Source organism: Lepus europaeus, chromosome 4 (genome assembly GCF_033115175.1).
Source record: "Lepus europaeus isolate LE1 chromosome 4, mLepTim1.pri, whole genome shotgun sequence".
In the NCBI taxonomy this organism is placed as follows: domain Eukaryota; kingdom Metazoa; phylum Chordata; class Mammalia; order Lagomorpha; family Leporidae; genus Lepus; species Lepus europaeus.
The window spans coordinates 83,573,996-83,595,861 of NC_084830.1; positions in this window are offsets into that span (position 1 = coordinate 83,573,996).

Here is a 21,866-nt window from a genome sequence, read left to right on the forward strand (position 1 = left end):
AGAAGCACCTGGCTCCTGGCTTCGGATCAGTGCGATGTGCCGGCCGCAGCGGCCATTGGAGGGTGAACCAACGGCAAAAAGGAAGACCTTTCTCTCTGTCTCTCTCTCTCAATACCCACTCTGCCTGTCAAAAAAAAAATTACATTTGTCTATTACCCCGTCTTTCTCCTTCCATTTAAAGGTAAACTTCAAGTAATGCACCCTCATTTCCACCTCATCATATATTCACCTCTCCACCCACTGGACCTCACTCATTTTCCACCACTCTATGGAAATATCCTTAATTGAAGTCATATTTAACTTTACAATTGCCAAATAATGTACATTTAAGAAGTATTCCTATCTTACATATCATTCTAGATATTTGATCCTGGGGCCTATTCTCTCTTGCTTTGGGTTCTTCCCTCTATTAATTTGCATGTTTCTTCTACCTTTTAGGGTCTCATTCTCATTCTCAAGTTTCCTTTGAGGCTTATCTTCTTGATCTAACTCTGAAATGTTAATGTTTCCAGCAGCATGGTCTTTGACCTGTTGCCTCTCATATTCATCAGTAAGGTTCCCTGAACCTGATGACAGAGATTTCTTTTTTTAACTGCAAATACATGCTGCCACTGGCTAATCATTCCCATTTGGTTGTGCAACATGCATCTCAAAGTCAACATGTCAAAATTGGACTCCATACTGTCCCCTGCAAACCCAAGTTTTCTCCTACTTGATCTGTGATACCACATCATTTCCATCAAAAAACTGGAATTAATCTAAGACCTTTCTTCCTCCAATCCTCTTCCTGTCTTCACTTGATCACCAGATGCTGTTGAGTCTATTTCCTGGACTTTATTTGAAACAGTTCTCCATTCCACCCTTATGCTTTACTGCTTGAGTTTATTCCTTTACTTCCAGTCTTGATTATTGCAATGACATGCTGGTTGTTTTCCTTGTCTCAAGAATTTTTTCCCTAACAATTCATTTTTTCTGGTACTTTCTCATAGATACTAAATGCAAATAAAATCATGGCATTCCCATGAATAAAACCCGTCAATAGGTTTCTATCATCTTCAGGGAAGCCCAAACTGTTGAGGTTGGCAAATAAGTCATTTTGTTAATAGATCTGTGTCTTTCTTTTTCTATCATCCTCTTCAACAAGCAAGCCTTATCTCAGCCATTAAAGGCTCTTAGGCTGTGATCATCTGGGCATGTGTACCTTGTTCTTTTCTTTCTTGTGACTCTTAGTTCCCTATTTTCTCCATTTTTTTAAAGCTTCTTTGGATTATGACAGGTTGTCCTGATGTTTCCTCTAATCTAAGCTAGATTATGGTTTTTCCCTTCTTTGGTCTCATGGTTTACAAGTATTCTTTGTTTATATTTTAACATAATATTTATAAAATTTCATGAAAGGTATAGGTAAGTGTATTTCATTACAAATGATGGTTAATTTGTTGATAGATAAACTTTTACCTTTGTCTCTGGCACATAGTAGGAATACAATTAATATAGGTAGCATTATTAAATGATGAAATGGATGGATCTGAGTCTGTTTAAATACCCCAATGAGGGTAATCTCAGCTTTCTTTTAAATGTAATAGTAAAAAATATTTTGTTTCCAACAAATATCATTGAGTAATTAAAGGATAGCTTAAATCTTACAAATTTTTTCCCTCTTTGATTTGTTCCTCTTTGATTTTTTTCTATAATAGTATTGCCCATGACATTCATTTCTTATCAAAATAGACCCTTGAAGACAGAGAATTAGGCAAAAATTCTGAGAAAATCAGCCACAAAATTTCTCAGTGTTTAGTAAATTAAAGATTGGCTTCAAGTAAATCTAGTTTATAAGATGTCTTTAGCCCCCTGAGGTCTGAGACTACTGTGGTTGTAGGTTCCTTATTTCTTTCCTGACATTTATTTCAACTATCTAACGAAAGGGAGAAAGTATTTTTATAAAATAGCTTCTTATTTTATGTGTGGTTATTTCTAGGGAAATAATTTGGATTTAGAGAGTTTTAAAACCTAGCATTCTGTAGTTAAGAGAAGTGGTTTTTACAAATGTGCTAACAATTTATCACATTAACACAGTCAGTGAGAAGATCACAAGTGGGCCTAGCACCTTGCATTTGAATTGGAACTTCTCTTTCTTCATCCAGTGGAGGATGATGGGTACTTCTCTGTAGGAAGCCATCTAATATCTACTCCCTACTCCCATGATTGTGTGGTGTTCTATTTCTCTACTTTTTCCCCCTCAAAATTTCAATTTATCATTCCTTATCTTTTCCCCTCACTAGAGTCTGGAACAATATTTTCTAAGGAAAATAAAATGGTTTCATCTCAATACTCTATATAACGGAATTTTATTATCTGAAAGTGATCATACCTGATTCACTTCAATCTTTCTTAAAAATCAGTATCATTTTATTTTTCTCCTCTTTTACCTTGAAAAATATTCATTTGTTCATAATTCCCTAGTGGCTTTTCTCATCCTTGGATTTATTCACAAATAAGTGAAAGAGCCTTAAGTTTCCATTTACTTATTTATCTATCAAATCTGTTTGGAGCATCTACCATGCATCAATTAGTTGGAATGGATCAAGCAACAAAACAGACAAAAATTATTTCCCTGTGCTGTGAAATTATAGGGACGGCATCAGACAACACATAACAAACACAATACATATGATTATTTAATATCTTAAAAATAGGAAGTGCTATACTGTTGCAGTTGATTTCTCAACAATGTTGCAGTGCATTCGTTTCTGAGAGGAGGAGGTGGTGGGGGCAAGAGGTGCAGAGTCACCACACAGACCCCGGGACTCGGGTGAAAGCAGGCTTGGGCAAGTAGCCTGCAGACTCGTTTATTTCAGTTGGTACAACATCTTATATAGCCAAGACCAGCCAATCCGGTCAAGGGGTGGTCTATGCCCCAACAATCACAGCCTGTTGCCAGGCAGTTTCCAAAGCCATCCAATCACAGCCTGTTGCCAGGCAGGCTCCATTGCCAGGTGGGATTCAAAGCTGTTCCTGAGTAACTGACGCTTGCTTGCCAGCGGCCACCTTGGCATGGCCTTCTCATTCCACCACACTATACAAGTAATAGGACTAAGGAAATCAAGTATGTGAGGTGGGAAGAAACAGGATGCAATTTGTCATTAAGAAGACTTACTAATGACCAAGACAAAGTCAGTTAAATAATCCCAGTTATCTGGAAATTTGCACTTTTTAACACAGAATACAGCAAAATCAACCTTGCTAGACTATTGATGAACAAGGTGTGCATGTGTATCAACAAGAAGTGAGGAAGAGTAGATGGGGGGAAGAATTACACTGAACAGACAGAAACATAGTAGAAGGCAGCTCTTAGGACCCAAAGACTTTGGTTTTTATTTTGAGCAGAATCAGAAGATTTTAGACAGATTTCTGAAACAACCTGACAGAGGTTTAAAAATATCACCTTGGATGCCATTTTTTTGAGTATATGGGGAAGGCAGAGAAGATATAGAAAGAAGTTTTGGAGGTTCCACTACAGTGATCCAGGTAGAAGATATTGACAGTTTGGAACAAGATGGCAGATGTGGAGAATTAATAAGGCTATAGACAATTAAAAAGTGATTCTGTGCAAATTTTCTGATGGATTAAATGTGGATTTTTAGAGAAACAAAGGAATAAAGGATGACTCTAGGAATTTTTTTTTTTTTTTTTGAGTAACTGGAGAAATGGTGTCGTCACACAAATAGCAACAAGTCAGTGAAAAATCAATATAAGGGAGAGAAAAATCTAAAATTCAGTTTTAGAAATATTGAATTTGACAAAAAAAAAACCCAAACAAAGGTATAAATTGAGCAGTTTGGTTGACAAATCTGGAGTTAAGGAGACAGATGTGGCTAGATATTTAAATCTGGGAGTTGCTGTTAATATATAAAGTATATTTGAAGCCATGGGTATGGATGGAGTCAAGAGAGTATGGGTATGTAGAGTAAAGATCCCTAACTTGGTTTTAGCACTACATTTTCTAATAAAAGAGGGAGATACAGAAAAGGAAACTAAGGAGAAAAGCCCCTTGTGAGATGGAAGAAAAACCAGAGCGTAGTGCACAAACAGGTAATAGAAGAGAGAAGGTCAAGGAGGGAAGAATGGATCAATCTTGCCCAGTGTTACAGATGGGTCCAACAAATGAAGAAAGGTCACTGGAAGGTTCACAAGGAGGCCATTCATGGCTTCACAGTGAATCGTTTTTGTGGAGAGTTTAGAGAAAAGCTTGATTGAGAAAGTTTTTAAAAGAACACAGGGGCCAGTGCTGAGGCGTAGTGGGTAAAACTACCACCTGCAGTGCTGGCATCTCATATGGGTGCCGGTCTGGGTCCCAGATGCTCCACTTCTGATCCAGCTCTTTGGATGGCCTGGGAAAGCAGTGGAAGATGGTCCAAGTCCTTGTGCCCCTGCACCCATGTGGGAGACCCAGAAGAAGCTCCTGGCTCCTGGCTTCGGATGGGCACAGCTCTGGATGGGCACAGTTCCGGCTATTGTGGCCAATTGGGGAGTGAACCAGCAAATGGAAGATCTCTCTCTTTCTCTGCCTCTCCTCTCTCTATGGAACTCTGATTTTTTTTTTAACTTTTATTTAATGAATATAAATTTCCAGTGTACAGCTTATGGATTACAATGGCTTCCTCCCCCCCATAACTTCCCTCCCACCCGCAACCCTCCCCTCTCCTGCTCCCTCTCCCCTTCCATTTGCATCAAGATTCATTTTCAATTCTCTTTATATACAGAAGATCAATTTAGTATAAAGATTTCAACAGTTTGCACCCACATAGAAACACAGAGTGAAACATACTGTTTGAGTACTAGTTATAGCATTAAATCACAATGTACAGCACATTAAGGACAGAGATCCCACATGAGGAGCAAGTGCACAGTGGCTCCTGTTGTTGACCCAACAAATTGACACTCTAGTTTATGGCGCCAGTAACCATCCTAGGCTGTTGTCATGAGTTGCCAAGGCTATGGAAGCCTTCCAAGTTCCCCGACTCTGATCATATTTAGACAAGGTCATAAAAGACAGGTTGAGGATAGTAACCAATGATCCTAAGAGTGGCCTTAACCAGGTCTGAACAATTATACAGCATTAAGTGGGGAAGAGGACCATCAGTACACACATGTTGGGAGTAGGGCCATTGGTGGTAGAGTAGAGGTTATGATTACAAAGGAATGAGGCCCAAGTGCACTAGACAGGGTCTAGAACAAAGGACAGAGTCATTATTAGAGGAGCTAAGAAAGGTGCTGTCTAAGCTACAATTAAGTTTTCTGATTGAGAGGCAAATAGAACCCGATAGAAGGGGCTTGATAATAATCTGGTGGGCTTTAGGCCTTGTAAATTCAGAGGCCCAGACCTATCTATCTCTTCACATGGGGTATATCCTAAGGGAGGTGTGAACCTCCTAGGGGAAGGCACTCTGTTGACTTTCATTACTTGGCTGGCCTGGGAGGAGAGCTGGCCAGGTAAAGGCAGGTGGCATCTCTAACAAGAAATTTACAGTTCTGCCTGCAATGTTGCTGACCCTACTTGACCATCCCCTCAGCTGCAGTGGTCACTTTGGAAGTTGGGCTGAGTGAAGGGCTTTTCAGCTTAGAGCCAATAAGATCTGTGGCTCTGACCTGGGCATCCTTCGACTCCAGGGCAGGAACTCTGATTTTCAAATAAATAAATCTTAAAAAAAAAAAAAAAAAGAACGTGAGGGGAGAAAATGAAGGCCATAAGTATAGACAACTGTTTTCCAGGAAATGTAGCTCAAAAGTGGTGGGAAAAGTAGGGCACTGGCTTATGGGAGACATTGGGTCAACTTTTTTTTTCAATAGAATAAATAACTTTTATTTGGATGCTGTTGATGAAAACAATTCATTAGCAAAGAGTACATCAATGATGTGGGAGTGGCAGGAAAGAATCCTTAGAATGGTACCTTTGAGGAGATAGGAAATGGTTGAAATCTAGTACTAATCTAAATTAAAGGGCTGGTCTGTTATTATTTTTTTTTAAAGATTTATTTATTTGAAAGGCAGAGTTACAGGGAAGCAGAGGCAGAGAGAGAGTTCTACCATCTGCTGATTCACTCCCCAGATGGCCACACAGTTGGAGCTGCACCAGTCTGAAGCCAGGAGCCAGGAGCTTCTTCCAGGTCTCCCATGTGGATGCAGGGGCCCAAAGACTTGGGCCATCTTCTAATGCTTTCCCAGGCCATAGCAGACAGCTGGATTGGAAGTAGAGCAGCCGGGACTTGAACCGGTGCCCATATGGAGTGCTGGAACAGCTGGTGGTGGCTTTACTCACTACTCCCCAGCACCAACCCTATTATTTGCTTTTGAACTTGGTTAATGGTTCTTTTAAGGAGCTGAGATTCTTGATTTCAATACCATCCTGTTTATTAATTTTTGCCTGTTTGCTTAATGTTTTCTGAATGCTGTAAGAAAATTTTCCCTAATCCAAATTACAAAGATGTTTGTTGTCTTCTAGAAGCTGTATTTTTTCACATTTTAATCTATAATTGACATAGAATAACTTTTAGTGTGAAATACGGTCGAATTTATGTTTATAATAAGGAAATTCAATCTTTTAAACATCGGTAGCTAGTAAGAACATTCCTTTCCCATGTCTCCGAAGTGTCACATTATTAACAACTTGAATATGAAGAGTCTTCAAAACATTAATGGAAAATGCATATTGTGAAAAACACCCGTACAGATTTAAATCTTTCTCCAACAAAATAAATTCACAGTAGCTTGTTCTAACATGTCTGAACATGATATCATTTGATGCCTACACAGATAAAACATCCATTTCAATAAGGTCCCTAGCACAGTAACATGAATTCTTCCAAATGAAGTAAGAACAAACTTAAAATTTATTGTGAAATTTGAGTGAATGTTGAACTCATTCATGGTTCATGAAAAGTTTATGGGGCAATACCCCAAAGAAATCATTAATTTACAAATGGATGAATCATTTTAAAAAGGGATGAGGGACTGCTTCTTTGCCTTTTGACTAAGATCAAGTGAAGAAGGGGTGAAATAATGTTGAAGATGCAACCGTCAGTGGCAGACCATCCATATCAGTTTGTGAGAAAAAAGTCAGCATTATTCATGCCCTCATTGAAGACAACCAATGACTAACAGTAGAAACAACAGCCAGCACCACAGATATCTCAAATAGTTCAAATTACACAATTCTGATTTAAAAATTAAACCTAAACACCTTTCTGGTTTATGGGTACAGAACTGTTGTACACAGATTAGACTTAGACCAGAGCAGAGCTTTCAGTAGAAGTTTCATAGAAGTGGGATCAGCATACTAAAGCATTTTTTTGAATTGTAGCAGGGGATGAAATATGGATTTTGCAGCATGATCCTGGAGATTAAGCACAACCAAAACATTGGCTATCAAGAGGTCAAAGTGGTTCACAGCAAAAGTAGGCTAGTCAAGAGCAAAGGTCTTGGCAACAGTTTGGAAGCTTATAACATTTTGATTGTTCACTTTCTGGAGGGACAAAGGAAATAACATGTTCTTATTTAAAAATAATCTTACTAAAGTATTGATGTGGTTTCTTATGTTTTTTTGTTTGTTTGTTTGTTTGTTTCCTAAGCTCAAAAAAAATTTTAAAGGGAATCCATTTTTTCCTTAAGTTTATAACATAAAAAAGACTGCTTTGACATGGTTTAGTTTCTAAGATCCTCAGTTCTTTAGAGATAGATAGTGACCAGTTGTTGTTATTGCTTACAAACTTGTCTTGAACTTGATGGAGTTTAAGGTGGGAAGCAGTTTGTATTTCTTATTTTTAATTCCATTTTTCCTGTGAACTTTTAAAAATCCCTTTGTACACATAGTTGAGTGAACTTCTTGGAAATGGAAATATACATTTAGAGTTAGTGAGAGAGAGAGAGACAGAAAGGTCTTCCTTCCTTTGGTTCACCCCCAAAATGGCCGTCATGGCCGGCACTGTGCCGATCTGAAGCCAGGAGCCAGGTGCTTCCTCCTGGTCTTCCATGCAGGTGCAGGGGCCCAAGCACTTGGGCCATCCTCTACTGCCTTCCTGGGCCACAGCAGAGAGCTGGACTAGAAGAGGAGCAACGGGACTAGAACCCAGCACCCATGTGGGATGCTGGTGCCGCAGGCGGAGGATTAGCCAAGTGAGCTACGGCGATGGCCCCCGCAAACTGGCTTTGTAACAACCCACTCTTGTGCTAATCTAGTCCATCAAGAGCAAAAACTCACTAGCTACACTGAGAACTCAGTCCCATGAAGAACACATTATTTACCCACCTTGATAAACTAACAACTTCTTAAAGACCCCAGCTTTCCACCCCCACCACAATGGCAATCAAATTTCAACATAAGTTTTAGAGAGGACAAACTGTATTTAAAGCATAGCAGCATGTTTACAAATAGGATCTTCTAAACTTGAAACATGGCATCTCATCATTAAATATATTTTATTTTAATTTTCTCAAAATATTTCAAAGTGTTCTGTATAAGAGTCTTGTTTATCTTTCATAAGAGTTATTCCTAGGTAGCCATTTTTATATTGTCATTAATGGGATCCTTCATAATTTTTCAACTTTTAGTAGTTTAGTTTGTTATTTACAAAGATATATATTTCTGAAGTTAATAATCTAGTCATTTATGTGTAAGTCTTTTTTTTAAAAGATTTATTTTATTTGTTTGAAAGACAAGTTACAGAGAGAGGTAGAGATATATAGAGAGGTCTTCCATTCTCTAGTTCACTCCCCAGGCGGCTGCAAGGGCTGGAGTTATACTGATCCCAAGCCAGAAGCCAGGAGCTTCTTCTGGGTTTCTCACTTGGGTTCAGGGGCCCAAGCACTTGGGCCATCTTCTACTGCTAGCTATCCTAGGCCATAGCAGAGAGCTGGATCGGAAGAGGAGCAGCCGGGACTGAAACTGGCGCCCATATGGGATGCCAGCATTTCAGGCCAGGGCTTTAACCTGCTGTGCCACAGTGCCGGTCACTTATGTGTTAAGTCTTTAAGGCATTTTGGAAAACACAATAATATATTGTAATGAATGACAGTTATATTTCTTTCTGATGCTCATTCATCCTTTTTTTTTTCATATTTTAGTACACTGACCAAAATCTGCAGGAAAATATTGATCATAAGGGGAATAATGGATGGTTTACAAGTGCACTTCAAAAAGCTCATGGAAAAATGTAATTAAAAGATAAATTTATTTTGGTTAAAAATAAAATTCATGTATATGAAGGATGCATGTATTTCAAAGCTTTTTTGCACTAAATCAAATGTAACTTTTAATTTGATTTATTCCTGAACTTATTGAAATACCTTTGTGTTTTTATTTTAGAAACCAGGGGGAATGTTTTCAAATTTTCACCAATAGTTATAATGTTTGTTGTAGGTTTCTCTTTAATGGGTTAAGGGATTTTCCTTCCAATCTTAGTTTCCTGAGAGTTTTAATGTATGTTGAAGTTTGCTAAATGCATTTATTTATTTTTTGAAATCGTTAATAATTTATCCCTTTTCTATTCACATGACAAACGATTTTGAGTCATTCTTAAAGGTTAAATTAACTTTGCATTTCTGGAAGAAAGTCCACTTGCTGTGACTATGTTATCATTTTTTCCATATTGCTAGATTATAACTGCCATTAATGAAACTTATTTTGTATCTATATTTACAAGTAATGTTTGTCTGCAATTTTTCTTTTCTTATAATATCTTACTCATTTGATACCAATGTTAAAGTGGTCTCCTTTAATGAGTTTTGAAGTATTTTCAGAAATAATTTCTGTAGTAGTAATTTCATTATTTCTTAAATGTTTAATAGAATATAAGTGCAATCATAATTTTGAGCTTCTTTTGAAAGGAATTTGTGATATGAATTCAGTTTTAATTAATAGTTGTAGGACTAGTCAGATTTTTATTTTATACTTTGTTCATGTTTTTCAAGTCCATTCATAAGATTATATATTTATTACCTTCTTGTGATCTTTTAAATTTTATAGGTGCCATAATGTTGTCACTTTTTCACTCTTCATACTGTATAATGTGACTTTCTTTGTTTTGTGGTTAGCCTTACCTAAATTTTGTTAGTTTTTTCAGAGAACAAATTTTGGGTTTTATTATCTCTATTTCATTTTATATTTTATTATTTTCTGAATTTATTTTTTTCTATTTTCATTAATTTTGGTTTGCCATTTTCTTTTTAGCATCTCATATTGTTTATTAAGGTAATTGATTTTAGTTTTCATTATTCTAAAATGTATGCATATCTTTTAAGCATGGCTTTCCTATAGTCTAAAATTTTTTAAATAAGGTATTTTAATTATCATTTGGTTAAATATTTTTAAATTTTCATTTTGGTTTCTTCCTTGATGCAAGTAATATTTAGAAGCATAATTCTTAATTTCCAAACTGGGAATTTTCATTTTAAATATTTATTTAGAACGTATATATCCTAGAGCAAAGACTATGCTTTGTGATTTTGATTGTGTACAATTAGCTGAAATTTATTGCAATATCAGAAAACCAATGGCTTTCCAGGGCTTGTCTCCCTTAAAAACATCAATGTGAGCAAATATTCTTGCATGAAAATACTTTTATATGAACTAAGAAAACCAAGTGAGATATTGTAGCTCCTTACTGTAGCTCAGAAATAAGAAAAGGAACATTGAAAATGTAGAAAGGACTGTTTTATGTTACCCACAACATCCCTTCTCCAATCCCAGACATCATTGTATGGAGACAGATACCCTCTGCTTGGGAAGAAGAAAGAGTAGTGACTGGACTTTTCCTTGGGCTCCAACACTAGACCTGCTCCAATAAAACTCAGACTGTGCAGCCTGGGGCCAGATTCCAGGCCTGTACCCATAAATTGTATCTGTAACTATCCCAGTGCTAGATGGGATGCTGCACCATCAGGTTCCAGGCTTACCTTAGTGGTCCCAGGCTCCCAACTGACACTAGTGCTGGCCTGTTCCCAGCAGACCTGAGCTTTAGGACCATGCTAGTGTCAGGTAAGCCCCCAAAGACTCAAATTCTAGGCCTGCAAAGAACTAGTCATCAGGTACTCACAAACTGAGCTTCCGGGCTGGTTCTCAAAGATACGTAGTCCAAGACTGCCCTGGCTTCAGATCAACCCAGAGCCAGGTCATTCTACAAAATCCTACTGGTCCCTGTGGCTCCTCCCACCAGCAAGGAGAGGGTCCAGCTATCTTTCTGTAGTCTTAGGATCAGCATCCATGACATAGACTTCAATGCTAAATCAGCAATTACAAACCCAAGCTTCAAGGTTATTCCCATGGCTCCATGTTCCCACCCAGCCTGTATGGCCTCAGGATGAAGTTAGCCCTTTTAGAGTGAGTTTCCAGGCAAAATCTCACTAACCCAATCTTTGGATAGGCCTAGTCACATCCAGAGTGCTGACTGATCATTGTAGTTCTAGGATTCAGATCAGTCACCACAGATTCAGACTCTATGTGTAACCCTGCTGTTACCTGTGGCCCTCGCATCTAAGGGACCCAAGATCCTAGAATACTGCAGTACACTCAGGGTCCAGACCTACTCCAGTAAATCCCTGTTGTATACCAGCCCCACAGACCCGGGCTCCAGGACCAGCCCTGAATATCTTAGTCCCAGGTCTACCCCACCACCAGGTCAGTTTCTGTGGACACAGATTATAAGCAAGCTGCTGAAGATATAGGATCCAGGTTTATTATTATAGCCTCAGGCTCTAGCTTTTCCTCTTTGGATCCCATTAACCTTCCACTGCTGTAGATCCAGGTATCAGGACTGCCTAACTGCTGACTCAGACTCCAGGCTACCCTAGCTGAGGATTCCAGCAGTAAGACAGTCACTGGATCAAGCCAGGGGGCCTGCCCAGCATCTCTGGATTGTCTGCATGGTAAAGGGTTTTTCTAGACAAAGCTAATCTACAAAGACTGAAATAAGTTTCTGTTTTCTTCTTCAAATGAATAGATATCATTAGAAGGCAGGAAGAAACATAAGAAACCAAGGAGACATACATCACTGAAGAACAAATACTCTCTCAGTAGCTGACTCTAAACAAATGAAAATATTTGAACTTCCTGAAAAAGAATTTAAAAAATTGCTTTAAGGAAGGTTGGTGAACATAAAAACAAAAAACAAAAACAGAAAGCATTCAATAAAATCAGAAAACTATGACTAAATTAAGAAATGTAGCTGAGAAATTGTATATACAAATGAAGCAAATTCAGTAGCTGATAAATACTGATAAATACAATGAATGAAGGGAAAAATAAAAAAGAAAGCATCAACAGTAAAACTGATCAAACAAAAGCAAGAATCTGTGAAATCAAACATAGTTTATTTGAAAATATACAAAGGATAAAAAGAAAAAATATGAGAAAGAATGAGGAAAGCTTATGGAGTTTATGACGTGCATCAAAAGAGCAAATATTTGTTATAAAACTTTGTAAAGGTGAAGAAAAAGGGAAATAATGTAGACATTTTTACAAATTTAGTGAAAGATATACATACTCAATTACAGAGGGTCAAAGTCTCCAATTCATTTTCTATCCAAATATTACAGAAATACATATTAGAATCAAATTGTCAAAAAATCAAGGATAAGGAGAAGACCCTGAAATTACCAAAACAGAAGTAGTGAATAATGTAAAGAATGAGGGATTTCCAATAAGGCTAGCAGTAGAATTTTTCAAGAACTTAAAGGGTACTAGAAAATGGGTGACATATTTAAAGGGCCAAAGGAAATAAAATGTTAACCAAGAATACTGTACACAGCAAAACTGTACTTCTAAAATGAAACACAGATTTTTCCTAGAATAACATACACACACACATACACACACCCCAAAACAAAATGGAAGTGCTTCATCACTACTAGCTGAGGACAAGCTGAAAGATAAACGTGCAAGTGTGCAACTTAGTAACATGAAAGGAAAAAAAACTGACTGGTATGTGTAAGTACACAATCAAATTCAGAATACTTAACTAATACTGTAATGGTGGTGTGAAAATCACCAAAGATCTTTAGCATAACATTTAAAAGACCAAACTATTAAAAATATCTGTAATAATTTGTTTAGGGATATACAACAAAAAACATGTAAACTGTGATGTCAAATATATAAAATGTTTGGGAGGTTAGGCTAAACTGTTGCATTTTTATGCAAACTTAACTTGTTACTAACCTAAAATAACCTGCTATGAGATGCTGTTTGTAAGGCTTATGGAAGATGCAAAGCAAAACCTGTAGTAGACACATCAAACATCGAAAGTAAGGAATTGGGGCCAGCATTATGGTGTAATGGGTTGAGCTGCTTCTTATGACCCTGACATCCTATAGTGGTGCACTGGTGTGAGAACCAGCTACTCTGCTTATAATACAGCTTCCTGTTGATACGCCTGGCAGCAGATGATGGTATAAGTACTTGGGACCTTGTCACCCATGTGGGAGACGAGGATAAAGTTCCTAACTCCTGGGTTTGACCTGACTCAGACCAGGCTACTGCAGCTATCTCCGGAGTGAACAACAAGTGGAAGAGCTCTCTCTCTCTCTTCTCTCACATGTAATCTCTCTTTCTCTCTGAAGCTTTGCCTTTCAAATAAATAAGTACATATTTTTAAAAGTAAGAAAAGTCTCCTATAAAAGAAGAGCTCAACGTCTAATGATGTCACTTCTGAATTCTACCAAACACTTACATAAGAACTGATACTAATCCTTCTCAAAATCTTCAAAAAATGAAATTAAGGGAACACTCACAAACTACTTTTATGAGGCCAGCATTACCCTTATATCAAAGTCAAAGAGAAACAGTATAATTAAAGAAAATTATAGGACAATAACACTGATGAACACATAATACTCAACAAAGTACCAACAAACCAAATTCAACGGCATATTAAGAGGACGACTGTGATCAAGTAGGATTTATTCCTGAGATGCAAGGGTGCTTAAACATATGAAATTTAATAAATGTGATAGATTCACATTAAGAGAATGCAGGGCGAAAGCTATATGACCATCTCAACAGGTACAAAAGGGCACTTAATAAAATTTAGCAATCTTTCATGATATAACCTCTCAACATATGAGATACAGAAGAGTATCTTGACACAACAAAGGACAAACATTAAAAATCTGCTGCTAACATACTCAACAATGAAAAGCTGAAAACTTTTCCTGTAAGATCAGGACAAGAAGAAGATCCCTTCTATCACCACTTCCATTCAACAAAGGACTGGAACTCTTGGCCAGAGCAATTAGGCAAAAATAAATGTGTAAGTAGCATCCTACTAAAAAGGGAAGAAGCTGGAATGTTTCTGCTTGCAAAAGACATAATCTTATAGAAAAATCTTTAGAGATTACATCCAAACTCTCTTAAATAAATTCAGTAAAGTCACAGAATACAAAAAAGTATACAAAAATGAGTAATGTTTATATACATTAAAACTGAGCTTCACAAAACGGAAAGCAGAAAATAATCCTATTTAAAAAGAAAATAATTCCATTCATAATAAACAAAAAAATCTTAAAAATAAATTTATCCAAGAGGATGAAACCCTGTACACTTAAACCTATAAAACACTTATGAAAGAAATTCAAGACATAAGCAAATAGATATCCTTTGTTCATACATTGGAAGAAATAATTTTGTTAACATAATGCATAGCCAGCTTCAGATTCAATTCAATATCTATTATAATTCCAATAACATTTTTTCACATAAATAAAAAAAAATCCTAAAATTTATATGGAATCACAAAAGACTCTGATTAGTTAAAATAATGTACTGTACATTTTGATTTAATGCTATAACTAGTACTCAAACAGTATGTTTCACTTTGTGTTTCTATGTGGGTGCAAACTGTTGAAGTATTTATACTAAATTGATCTTCTGTATATAAATAGAATTGAAAATGAATCTTGATGTGAATGGAAAGGGAGAGGGAGCGGGAGAGGGGAGGGTTGCGGGTGGGAGGGAAATTATGGGAAGGGGAAGCCACTGTAATCCATAAGCTGCATACTGGAAATTTATATTCATTAAATAAAAGTTAAAAAAAAATAAAAAAAAATAATCCTCGACAAAAACAAGAAAGTTGGCACCATCACATTATCCGACTACATAAACTAGTACAAAGATGTAGTCATGAAAACAGCATAGTAATGACAAAACAGACCCAGGGAACAATGGAAAAAGATAATAAAGGCCAGCAATGAATCCATGTGTTTATGGCCAATAGATATACAGTGAAGAGGCCAAGAATTCTTGATGAAAGGATAATATATTCAGTAATTGGTGCTGGAAAACTGGATATACACATGCAGAGGAATGAAATGGAATCCCTACCTTACACTATATGCCAAAAGAAAATCATGATGAATTAAAATTTTCAGCTTAAGACTTGACACTAAAACTACTAGAAGAAAATAAGGAAAATGACTTGTGATTGGTTTGGGCAGAGATTTCTTGAATATAAACCCCTAAATATAGGTGATAAAAGCAAAAATAAAAAATGTAAATGTAATTATACCAAACTAAAAAGCTTCTACACAAATAAGATACAATCAGCAAAGTGATGAGGCCAGAGTGTGGAGTAACAGGTCAAGCTGCTGTTTGCAGTGCTGACATCCCATTTGGGTGCTGGTTCGAGTCCTGGCTGCTCCGTAACTGATTCAGCTCTCTGCTATGGGCTGGGATAGCAGTAGAAGATGGCTCAAGTACCTGGGCCCCTGCACCCACGTGGGAGACCTAGAAGAAGCTCCTGGCCTCTGGCCCCTGACTTCAGATCGGTGTAGCTCTGGCTAGAGTGAAGCAGCAGATGGAAGACCTCTCTCTCTGTGCCTCTCCTTCTCTCTCTGTGTAACTCTGACTTTCAAATACATAAATCAATAAATAACTCTTTTAAAAAAGATACAATCAGCAAAGTCAAGAGAGTACCTATGGAGTCAGAGAAAATATTTGCAAACTGTATATCTAATAGGCAGTTAATATCCAAAATATATGAGGAGTTTTACAATTCAGTTGTATGCAAACACATAACCTGGTTAAAAAATGGACAAAAGAGTTGATTAGACATTTTTCAAAAGAAGACACACAATTGGCAAACATCATTACTCATCAAGGAAATGCACATTAAAACCACAATGAGCCATCATCTCAATATGTTAAAATGGCAACTCATGACTAGAGCCTAGGGAGATTACTGACGCCATAAACAAGAGTGTCAAATTGTTAAATCAACAACAGGAGTCACTGTGTACTTTCGTCTCATGTGGGATCTGTCCTTAATGTGTTGTCCAATGTGAAGTAATGATATAGCTAGTACTGAAACAGTATTTTACACTTTGTGTTTCTGTGTGGGTGCAAACTGATGAAATCTTTACTAAGTATATGCAGAATTGATCTTCTGTATATAAAGATAATTGGAAATAAAAATAAACTTTCTGTTCTAACTGCAACTTTTCTATAAAGCTAAACTTGTTCACAGATTTTTTAAAAACAAAATATTCTCCAGTTATAGTCATTTACATATTTTAGGTTTATGGTAAGGTAATTAAAATTTCTTTCTTGTGTTGTACAGATTTTGAAGTGTTGATATTTTTGACAACCTGTATATATTTTTATTTTATGTTTCCCTTCTTCACAGAATACTTGGGCCTTATAAATGATCAGCTCTAACATCACTATGAATCCTGTACATATTAGACAAAAATCACAAATATAAATAAATATATATAGTCGCTCTAAATATGCAGTCTGTAAATGTATATATAGAGAGAGTTTTGGCCAACAGTGTAAATTACTGATATTTTAGGCTTAGGGTTCATCATCCCTTATTTTTATTCCAACTGTTATGTGTTCCACTCTTCTGTTCCTTTTGCTTCTCTTTGATCATTTTGGTTCTTGATTAATTTGTCAATTTTACTTATATAATCTTTTACTCTCCTTTTAATGGCTTTCCTAAAAATTATATCATGCATCATTGTCATTTAAGAGTACTTGGTAGATTTATATTCTTCTCAGACAATGTATACTTCTCAAAATACTTTTATCCCATCCTGGCTTGTATGATATTTTGTGTATACACACACAAAAAAACACACACACACATTTTCTTATGAAGTAAAAAAGCACACTCTTATACATACACAAAATTATCAATTTATTTCTTTTAAAATTTTTGAAAAAGATTTATGTACTTATTTGAAAGGCAGAAAGGAAGAAAGAAAGAGAGGGAGGGAGAGAAGGATAGAAAAAGAGAGAGAGAGGGAGAGAGAGGATAAATCTCATCGGCAGGTTCACTCTCCAAATACCCCAATAGCCAGGGCTGGGTCAGGTCGAAGCAGGGTTCCAAGTACTTGGCCGGTCTTCGCTGCCTTCCCAGGTGCGTTAGCAGGGAGCTGGATAGGAAGCAGAAAAACTTTGGGCTCATACTGGTGATCTGATATGGGATGCCAGTATTGCAAGCAGTGTTTAGAATCTTACCCCTAACCATCTGTCCAATATATTTGCTAAACAGCACTATACTCTTATTATAATAAATGCACAAATAAATAAATACCCAGTTTTATCATGTTTATCACTAATTTCTTTGTGGCTTTTTATACACTCCTCTGGTTTCATTTTCTTACTGAAAAAATAGTTTTTAGTATTCTCATGGGTACAAGTCTGCTGGAGCTATTTTTCCCCTATTTTTCTTTGTCAAAAATATCCTTTTCGTGACTTTACTTTTGAAGGATTTTTTTGGGGTATAGTTCTTGGGTGGGCAGTCATTTTCTTTCTGTGCTTGAAATATTAATCCTGTGTCTTCTAACTTCTGTTGTTTCTGTTAAAAAATCCCCTGCAGCCTAATTCTTGATTTTTGCAGATTCATCTTTTTTTGCTCCTTAAGTTATAGTAAGATTTTCTCTGTTTTTGAATGGTGTGTTTATTTTTTAAAAAATGTATTGTGCCTGTGTCCACAATGCTTTTTGAATTTGTGCTTCATAACATTCACCAAATTTGGAAAATTCTCAACCAAAATCTTTTCAAATATTACTGCTGCCCTATCTTACTTTTCTTCTGGGACTGTAAGTCTTACATATGCTAAATACCTTCTGTCTCTTAAATTCCCCTCTAGTTTTCATGCATATACTGTCCTACCTATCTTGTTCTAAGTATTTCCTTTGGCCTATCTTCTAGTTCAATAATATTCTTTTCAGCTTTGTTTAATCTGCTGCTAAACATATAGTGAATTTTTAATTTTTGACATTATACACTTTATATTTAAAAACTTCCTTATTTTGGGGCCGATGCTGTGGCACAGTGCGTTAAGGCACTGGTCTGCAGTGCAGGCACCCTGTGTTGGCGCCAGTTCGAGACCTGGCTGCCCCATTTCCAATCCAGCTCTCTGCTATGGCTTGGGAAAACAGTGGAGGATGGCCCAAGTCCTTGGGCCCCTGCACTCACGTGGGATACTCAGAGGATGCTCCTGGCTCCTGGCTTCAGATCGGCACAGCTCTGGCTGTTACAGCCAATTGAGGAGTGAACCATCAGCTGGAGGACATCTCTCTCTCTCTCCCTCTCTATCTGCCTCTTCTCTTTCTGTGTAGCTCTTTCAAATAAATAAATAAATCTTTATAAAAAACTTTCTTATTTTACAGTTTGCAGTTTTTTGTTGAAAATTTCAACCTCTTTTCTGGAACATATTAGGCATTAAGTCTTAAGCTTGTTAACATTACTTTGTGTGTTCTTTGTGTATTTGTTTATTTTTTTTCTTAACATATATTTATTTGAAAGGAAGAGTGACAAAGAGAGATGGAGAGACAAAGATATCTCCCATCTGCTGGTTCCCTCCTCAAATGGTCACAACAGCCAGTTCTGCAGCAGGCTGAAGTCAGGAACCAGGAACTCCATCCTTTTCTCCCAAATAAGTGGTCGGCCAAATAAGTTGGGCCATCTGCTGCTGCCTTCCAAAGTGCATTAGCAGGAAGCTGGATTGGTGGCAGAGTACCTGGGACTTCACTCAGTACTCTGATATGTGATGCTGGCATCTTAAGCAGCAGCTTAACCTGCTATACCACAACTATGATCCCCCTGTTTCTTTTCTTTCTGTAATTAATGCAGTGTTGTCTCTTTATGCATTTTTAAAATTCAATGCCAGAAGTTGAATGTAAACATATTTTTCAAAATTGAGGACATCTTTTTTTAGAGATGGCATATGTTTGCTTCTGGAAAGCAGCTGAGGGGGCACTAGCAACTTGTACTATCTAATCCAATTTTAGAGATTGAAACAATACAAATCTTCTATATTTCTCCATCTGCTTCACTTGTATAGTGTAGTTGGTGTTATTATCCTGGCCCGAATCATGCATACTTACCAGGATCTCTGCTTCTTGATTAGACTTACTCTCCACAGCCTTTCAGTTCTCTCACATGCTTTCTCCTGGATTGGCAGATGTCTTAGGGTAAGTGCCAGACTCAGCTTTCTGCCATTCCTTCTACTCAATCACATGCCATAATTCTTCACTGAATTAGAGGTTTGTCTTTCTTTCTTTTTTTAAAGATTTATTTACTTATTTGAAAGGCAGAGCTACAGAGAGACAGAGGCAGAGAGGAAGAAAGAGGTCTTCCATCTGCTGGTTCACTCCCCAGATGGCTATTGGGGCTGAGCTGAGCCAGGAGCTTCCTCTGGGTCTGCCATGCAGGCGCAGGGGCCTAAGGACTTGGGCCATCTTCTACTACTTTCCCAGGCCCTAGCATAGAGCTGGATTGGAATTGGAGCAGCTGGAACTTGAACTGGCACCCGATGGGATGCCATACTGCAGACCAGGGCCTAACCTACTGCACCACAGTGCTGGCCCCTAGTTTGTCTTTCTTTAACAAAGTTTTCATGTATTTCTTACCCCCCACCCCCAAACCCCACCAAGCTTCATGGTTTATTTTAATGGGCAATTGTCTAATTCTCTTTTACTTGAAATAAATTACTTATTCCTCACATTTTCTTCTTCTAGTAAGAAGCAAAAACTTCAATTTTGCAAGATGATCTGAGAGGAAACATTGTAAGTTTGAGAAGCAAGGAGGTGGAACAGAGTCAGTTACCGTAGCAAGAGAGCTAAGGCACTGATTATAGTGAAATACTACAGTATGATAGTGGAATAGTATAGAATTATAAACTCACACTATATTTTGCTGATATTACTAACAGTATACTTTGGTCTCATGGTCATTAATTCAAAATGGTATGGAGTAGTATGGTTTGCTTATCCTTTTGTTGAATATATTCTTCCTACATGTGAAAGGCAGAAACGATTGGTTTTAACATTTTTGTCAAACAAGTCCAATCAAGACTATGAGGGGCAAGGGCATTGGGTGTCCATGTTAGAGAGTGATTGAGATGATTGAGGGTAGAATTTAATCCAGTTAAGGAGGAGACTAGATCACGGAACTGAGAAGAGTGAAAACTGATGGGATTAATGTGTTGAAAGTCTCCAGGGAATAAAGGTCAGGGATAAATGAGAAAAGGAAAAAAAGAACTGTGTAGAAACTTGGAGTTTGGCAAGAAACAGGAAAAAGGAATGGTAGATATGTATTAGTTTTTAATTATTATGATGAAATACTTGAGGCTGCCTACTTTATAAAGAAAAGTCCTTATTTTTGGCTCCTGTATCTGCCAATGCAAGGTGGAGGGGCAACATCTGGTGATGATGCTCTTGCTGATAAAGTCCTGAGGTAGCACAGAACATCACATGGAAAGAGACACATGTGTACACGCATGTGATGTGTCTGTGGGTTTCGCTTCTCTGCTTACTAACCACCAGAGTTCAATTAAGGCAATTTTACAATAAAAACCATAGTCAGATTGAGTTTCCATCCTCCTACTACCATTAACATCTGATTTTGGGGATTAAACTCATATACAAGTTTGGGGGCACAAATCATATTCAAACTATAGCAGAATGAGGTATGTTTATGGGTTTTTAACTAGGGAGAATGGTTGGGATGCATTGATGAGGTCAAGCTAGACAGCTACTCTATATCCACTTGTGTAGATAGGGAACAGAGGGAGAAACTGCCTGCACCACCTGACAAGGCTGAAGGCAAGTGCTGTTTGAAGGAAAGAATCAGATTTCAATTAATGCCAGGAAAAAGAAGGACTCTTCGAAGAAGACTTTGAGGTTATGGGGTATCTTCATGACAAACTATGGATTTAAATTGGCACTATTGATGTTTACCATGTCACCATTGAAACACTGCTGCTGGGAGTAAGTAAGAAAATGTGTATGAGAGCATCATACGTAGTCTGGCCGATAATATGGGTTAAATGTCAGAGTTCATGCATTCTGCTGATTCTAAAGGGACTGCAGTATGTTAAGGAGAGTTTTGACAATATAGTTTGACCTCTTTGTAATAAGTACTAATCAAGTGAGCACTCTTTTTCTATACACTGCATAATTCTGTGCAAAAGCATAAATTAGAATGCCATTCACAGCAAAAAATAGAAAATACCACTAAAATAGCTTAATTTATTATTTATTAACTCAAGCAACAAAAGGTCTTATGTTGGGTGACTTCATGGTTTTTTAATGAAGGAGTTTGATGACATCATCAAGGTCGTAGCTTCATAGATTCTATTTTTCTTTTCTGTCGTGTTCAGAATTTTGAATTGTTGTCTTATGTGGGCTTTCTTCATTAACCCAGGATAGCAGACGAAGCTACAGCCACCACACCCAGGTGATAGAATAAAAAGAATGTCTCCTCCTTTTTAACTACACGGATCACTTCTCAAGGCAACTTCTCATCACTCATTCTTCAGAACTTCATCTCATGCTCACACCTAGGAGACTGTGTTCATCCGAAGCCAGGA